We start from the raw sequence: 6491 nt of genomic DNA, 5'->3' as shown, positions 1-6491 counted from the left end.
GAAGTCATGCCATATATGTACAGATTCCTTTTCGAGTCTAGTTTCCGTAGAAACAAACGATATCAGTATTGAAGCCTTGTACAGGGAGATATCCAAATCGTAATGCAGGAAGGTCAGTGTAGTCGCACCCTGTAACAGGGGAGACTTTAACTAATAAACTGTACTAATTGGCCTGACCAAAAATTCTAGAAAAAAAATTGTAGATGCATATATGAGTCTAGTTTCAGGGAAAAATCACGAAACTGATTTTCGAGCTGTGGAACTCAAGATATGATTTTTAAGGTGACAGTGACACAGTTAGCTGGCTGTCTGGAAATTTTTAAAATGAACTGTGCAAGTAAGTGGATTAAGCCCGTTAACCCCTCGTGTCCGACTCCGGAAACGGTCTCGGGTATGGGGTGTTACAGTTTTATTGGTATCAGAGCTACGGTTTAGTCGATTCTAGGACTACCGTAATGCGTTTGGGATTAGCTATACATGCCATTTTATGTGATTATTTGATAGTGTGGTGATTTCTGACATTTGCAAATGTGTTTATTTATAGTAATGGATCCCGATCCCGACCGAAGCGGTAGTGATGATCTTGAGAGTGTAGCGCTGCTCCCCAAGACAAGGGACAGCGGCGGACTCTCAACCTAATGCTAGTAATCCGAATGATGAAGCTAGACAAGCTTTCTATAGCGTGATGAATGATTGGTTCAACCAATACATTTGAACTAATACTACTGCTCCACAACCTCCATTCCCGACAAATACCACCTCAAGACCTCACGATACCTCCGTAGCTGACCAAATAAGGTCAAATAAGCCCCAGTTGATGAATCAAAACACGGGCTATGAATTTAAAGCTACGGACAATGATGATGCCGAGCAAGCTGAATTTTGGTTGGACAACACTATCCGGCACTCGATGAGCTATCTTGCACACCCGATGAGTGCCTAAAGTGTACTATCTCCTTGCTACATGATTACGCCTACTATTGGTGGAATACGTTGACTTCTGTTGTGCCTAGAGAGCAAGTAACTTGGGAGTTTTTCCAAACCGAGTTTCAAAAAGTATATCATCGAGATTTATGGATAAAAACGGAAGGAATTTCTTGAACTTAAACAAGGTTCCATGTCGGTTCCGACTATGAACGAAAATTTGTGAGGCTTAGCCGGTACGCACGAGAATGCATTTCCTCAGAAGCCGTAATGTGTAAACGTTTCAAGGATGGACTAAATGATGATATAAAGCTGTATGTTGGCATCTTGGAAATCCGAGAATTTGTGGTACTTGTTGAGCGAGCTTGCAAGGCCGAGGAGCTCAAGATGGAGAAAAGAAAAGCGAGGTGGGAGCAAGGGAGTTTCGTAAGAGGTCTTCGGGGAAGCCCTTCCCATAGTCATCGAAGAAATTTAGAGATGGCTTGGGCCGGTCTAGGGACACTTCGGGCTTTTCTAGACGAGATCGCGATCGACCCCCTGTGAGCACACGAGTCACTTCGATCGCCAGTGTTGGAAATGACCGTCGAGACAGAGCGGAATGCTAGTATTGTGGTAAATGGCATTCGGGGAGTTGTAGGTTCCATGACCGCTCCTGTTACAAGTGCGGGTCAGCTGACCACTTTATCAAAGATTGCCCGAGATTGTTTGAACAGAATGTAAATCAGAGTGGGAAACCGGGTGCTACCACTGCTCGGGGTAGACCATCTAGGAATATGGGCAATGCTAGCGGCGGTCAGAGAGGATCTAGAGATGCTACCACCAGATCTGAGGCTCGTGCTCCTGCTAGGGCTTATGCCATACGCGCACGCGAGGATGCTTCCTCGCCAGATGTTATTACCGGTACTTTCACTCTCTTTGATACTAATGTGATTGCTTTGATTGACCCTGGTTTTACTCATTCTTATATATGCGAAACCTTAGCATCCAGTAAGACTCTACCTATTGAGTCTACTGAGTTCGTAATTCGGGTGTCAAATCCCTTGGGTCGTTACGTGCTTGTTGACAAAGTGTGTAAGAAATGCCCCCTAGTAATTCGAGGTTCCTGTTTTCCAATGGACTTGATGCTTTTGCCGTTCGATGAATTTGATGTTATTCTTGGTTTGGATTGGTTGACCGTGCATGATGCGGTTGTGAATTGCAAAAGCAAGACTATTGATTTGAGGTGCGCAAATAACGAGATAATCCGAGTTGAGTCTACGGACTTAAAGGGTTGCCACCGTAATATCGCAATGTTGGCCCGTAAATATGTAAGAAAGGGTGCGAAGCATACCTTGCGTATGTGCTTGATGACAAGGAATTGGAAAAGAAACCGAATCTGCGCTGCGGTGGTTTGTGAATACCGGATGTTTTTCCCGAAGAATTACCGGGTTTACCACTGCTCGGAAGTAGAGTTTGGTATTGAGCTTGTACCTAGGACTACGCCAATTTCGATAGCTCGTATCATATGGCACCAACCGAGTTAAAAGAATTGAAAGCTCATTGCAAGAGTTGACGGATAGAGGTTTCGCTCGACCAAGTTTCTCACCTTGGGTGCACCAAGATTGTTTGTGAAAAGAAGGACGGAACCATGGGTTGTGCATTGACTATCGTCACCGAATAAAGTGACGATAAAGAATAAATATTCGTTATCAGCGTATTGATGACTTGTTTGATCAACTAAAGGGAGCCTCGGTGTTTTCAAAGATAGATTTGAGATCGTGGTATTACCAGCCATGAATTCGAGATTCGGATATACCCAAAACCGCTTTCGTAAGCGAGATACGACCACTATGAGTTCTTAGTGATGCCGTCTGGCTCACTAATGCCCTCGCGGTATTTATGGATTTGATGAATCGGATCTTCGACAGATTTGGACCGGTTCGTAGTTGTGTTCATTGACGACATCTTGGTCTATTCAAGAGACGAGACCGAACATGCCGAGCACCGAGATTAGTGTTACAAATTTTACGGATAAGCGCTTATATGCTAAGTTCAAGAAGTGTGAGTTCGGTTAAGAGAGGTTAGCTTCTTGGGTCACTTGGTATCCGCACGGGTATTCGAGTTGACCCGAGCAAAATTTCAGCCATACTTAATCGGAAGCCTCAGAAATATTAATCGAGGTTCGAGCTTTTTGGGACTTGCTTACATTACCGACGGTTTGTAAAATGTTTCTCGATGATAGCCACACCCATGACGAAGCTACTTCAAAAGATGTTAAGTTTGAATGGACGGAAAAATGTCGAAAAGTTTTGATCAATGAAAACTTATTTGACTAAGCTCAATTTTAGTGCAAACCGAATCGGGCAAAGAGTTTGTCATCTATAGTGACGCCTCTCTACTTGGGTTAGGTTGCGTATTGATGCAAGAAGGTCGAGTTGTGGCCTATGCGTTGAGACAATTAAAGCCACATGAGAAAAATTATCCGACCCATGATCTCGAATTAGCTGCCATCGTATTCGCCTTGAAAATATGGCGACATTACTTATTTGGTGAGAAGTGCCATGTATTTTCGGATCACAAAAGTCTCAAATATTTGATGACTCAAAGAGACTTGAATCTGCGACAAAGGCATTGGCTTGAGTTGTTGAAAGATTATGAGCTGGTCATTGATTATCACCGGAAAGGCTAATGTGGTTGCGACGCCTTAAGCCGAAATCACTTTACTTTACGAGCAATGAATGTACACTTGTGCGTTTCTACCCGACAATGTGTTAGTAGCCGAATTAAAGGCCAAACCATTATTGATTCATCAAATTCGTGAAGCTTAGAAAGTCGACGATGAGTTGGTTGCAAGACGGGCTGAATGTGTTTCGAATGTGGAATCGGAGTTTCAAATTGATGATAACGATTGTTTGAGGTACAGAAATCGGTTGTGTGTTCCAAGAAATTGAGAACTCATTTCGATGATTCGAACGAAGCTCATTGTAGCCGAATGTCAATTCACCGGGAGTACAAAATGTACCACGACCTAAGACGCCGATTTTGGTGGCATGGTATGAAACGAGACATTTCGATTTTGTTTCAAGTGTTTAATATGTCGCAAGTGAAGGCGAACATCAAGTGCCTACGGGTTTGCTCCAATCGATCATGATACCGAATGGAAATGGGATCGAGTAACGATGGATTTTGTATCCGGCCGCCCGTGTCGGCAAGTAAGAAAGATGCGATTTGGGTCGTTGTTGATAGATTGACTAAGTCGGCTCACTTTATCCCCGTACGCACGGATTTTTCAATAGATAAATTAGCTGAATTGTATGTTTCTCAGATTGTGAGATTACACGGGGTACCTATTTCTATCGTGTCGGATAGAGATCCGAGATTCACCTCACGATTTTGGAAGAAATTGCAAGAAGCTTTGGGTACCAAGCTGCATTTTAGCACCGCTTTTCATCCACAAACAGATGGTCAATCCGAGCGGATAATTCAGATACTTGAGGATATGTTGAGATGTTGCATCCTCGAGTTTAGTGGTTCGTGGGAACGATATTTACCTTTGATTGAATTCGCTTACAACAATAGTTTTCAGTCAAGTATTAAGATGGCACCTTACGAGGGTTTGTACGGTCGAAAATGCCGTACGCCATTGTTTTGGACCAAGCTCGGTGAAAGTAAAATTTTCGAGTGGATTTGATTAAAGATGCTGAGCGAAAGTAAGAATAATTTGTGAAAGTCTCAAGGCAAGATCGATCGTCGAAGTCGTACGCGGATTTAAAACGAAGAGATATTGAGTATCGTGGGAGACAAAGTGTTTCTTAAGGTGTCGCTTGGAAAAAGATACTCAGATTTGGCCGTAAGGGCAAATTGAGTCCGAGATTCGTTGGTAATGTATGAGATCTCCGAACGAGTTGGCCCATTGCATATAGGTTGCTTTTACCCCGAACTCGAAAGGATCCACAACGTTTTCATGTTTCGATGCTTGACGCTACTGATCCGATCCTTCACACGTAATAAACCCTCCGAGGTCGAAATTCAAGCTGATATGAGTTATGAAGAAGAACCGATTCGTATCTTAGCCCGTGAAGTGAAGGAGTTGCGAAACAAAAGGATTCCGTTAGTAAAAGTGTTATGGCTCAAACACGGGGTGGAAGAAGCTACTTGGGAACCCGAGAACTCTATGAAAGAGCGATACCCAAACCTATTTACCGGTAAGATTTTCGGGGACGAAAATTTCTTAAGTGGGGGAGAGTTGTGACAGCCCTATAGTGACCCTAGTCAGAAAGCGGTTTCGGGACCGCTAAAACGAGTCACCAAATTATTTGAATGTGATATTTACGGTCTAAAATATGTGAATATGAATGTGCGAAAATTTTTAAGCTTCGATTTAGTTAATTACATGTGAATGTAGTAAATAGGACTTGTGTGACACTTTTGAAATATGATAGGCTAATCTACAAGGATCAAATAGTGCATGTAATCAAAAGGAGGACTTGCATGTCAAATTTTCCCCCATCTAGTAGTGGCCGCCATGACATTAGGGTGGACAAAGGATGATGGGCAAAACATGTCATAGACATGTTGTGTTGGTGCATCATGGGAGGAAACAATAAACTAAAGTTAGTAATAAAGAAATGGAAAAAAGAAAAGAATGGAGAGATTGTTTCTCCCTCTCCCCATTGCCGTGAGTGTAAGAAAGAAACAAAAAAAAGTGTCCATCTTTCTTCATAGCTCTTGGCCGAATGTTCTAAGGAAGAGAGAAAACAAGTTGTGTTCTTTGGTTTTTTTCTTGACCGAAAATTCAAAAGAAAGAAGGAGGAAATGTTGAAGAGATTCGCCATGCTTGTAGCTAGGTGAAGGTAAGTTTGATGTTGTGCCATGAGATTCATGCATGTTTTTTTTTGTTAGCTTGAGTTCTAACTAGCCCATGGTTCAAATCTTTACTATGTCATGGAGATGATATTCGCTAAGGTGGATTTGTGTTGATGTTATTTGCATGCTAAAAGTGAAGCTTGTAATGATGCATGTGATGGTGGATTGATAACTCTTGAATCTCCTTTCTAGCATCCTTGAGTGAGACATTAAATTCCTTGTTCAACCATGACCAAAATTGAAATGGTAAGGTGTTGTGATGCATTCGCCATGGTAGGAAATAGAAGAGAAATAAGGTTGTTTTAGATGAAGTAGAGTCTAACAAATGAGCTCGTATGTGCATTAGTTGCTAGATGGAGAAGAATCGGCTAGCAAGTTGTGTGCTAAGGCCGAATATAATTTTGTATATTATGGGTAATGCATGTGTTGAATTAGTGTAAAGGGAGAGGATGCTTTAATAGTGTATATATGTGTATTAGCCAAGTTTTGAACTTGAAACAAATGGTGTTTAGTCAATACAAGTGACCATACTTGTAGAATGTATTAAGTGTTGCAATCGGCCTTAGCATAGATGTGTATGTTCGGCCACATGAATGAGTACATGAGTTGATGGGTATGTTCGGCCATTGGTAGCCTCTTGATGGCTTTAGCTTGACTTAGAAAATTCGGCTAAGGGGAAATATTAGCTAGTATGTTGAATTCGATTCGTGATTTCGTACATA

Source organism: Gossypium arboreum, chromosome 1, assembly GCF_025698485.1.
Source record: "Gossypium arboreum isolate Shixiya-1 chromosome 1, ASM2569848v2, whole genome shotgun sequence".
In the NCBI taxonomy this organism is placed as follows: domain Eukaryota; kingdom Viridiplantae; phylum Streptophyta; class Magnoliopsida; order Malvales; family Malvaceae; genus Gossypium; species Gossypium arboreum.
Note: the sequence above shows the minus strand (reverse complement) of the source record.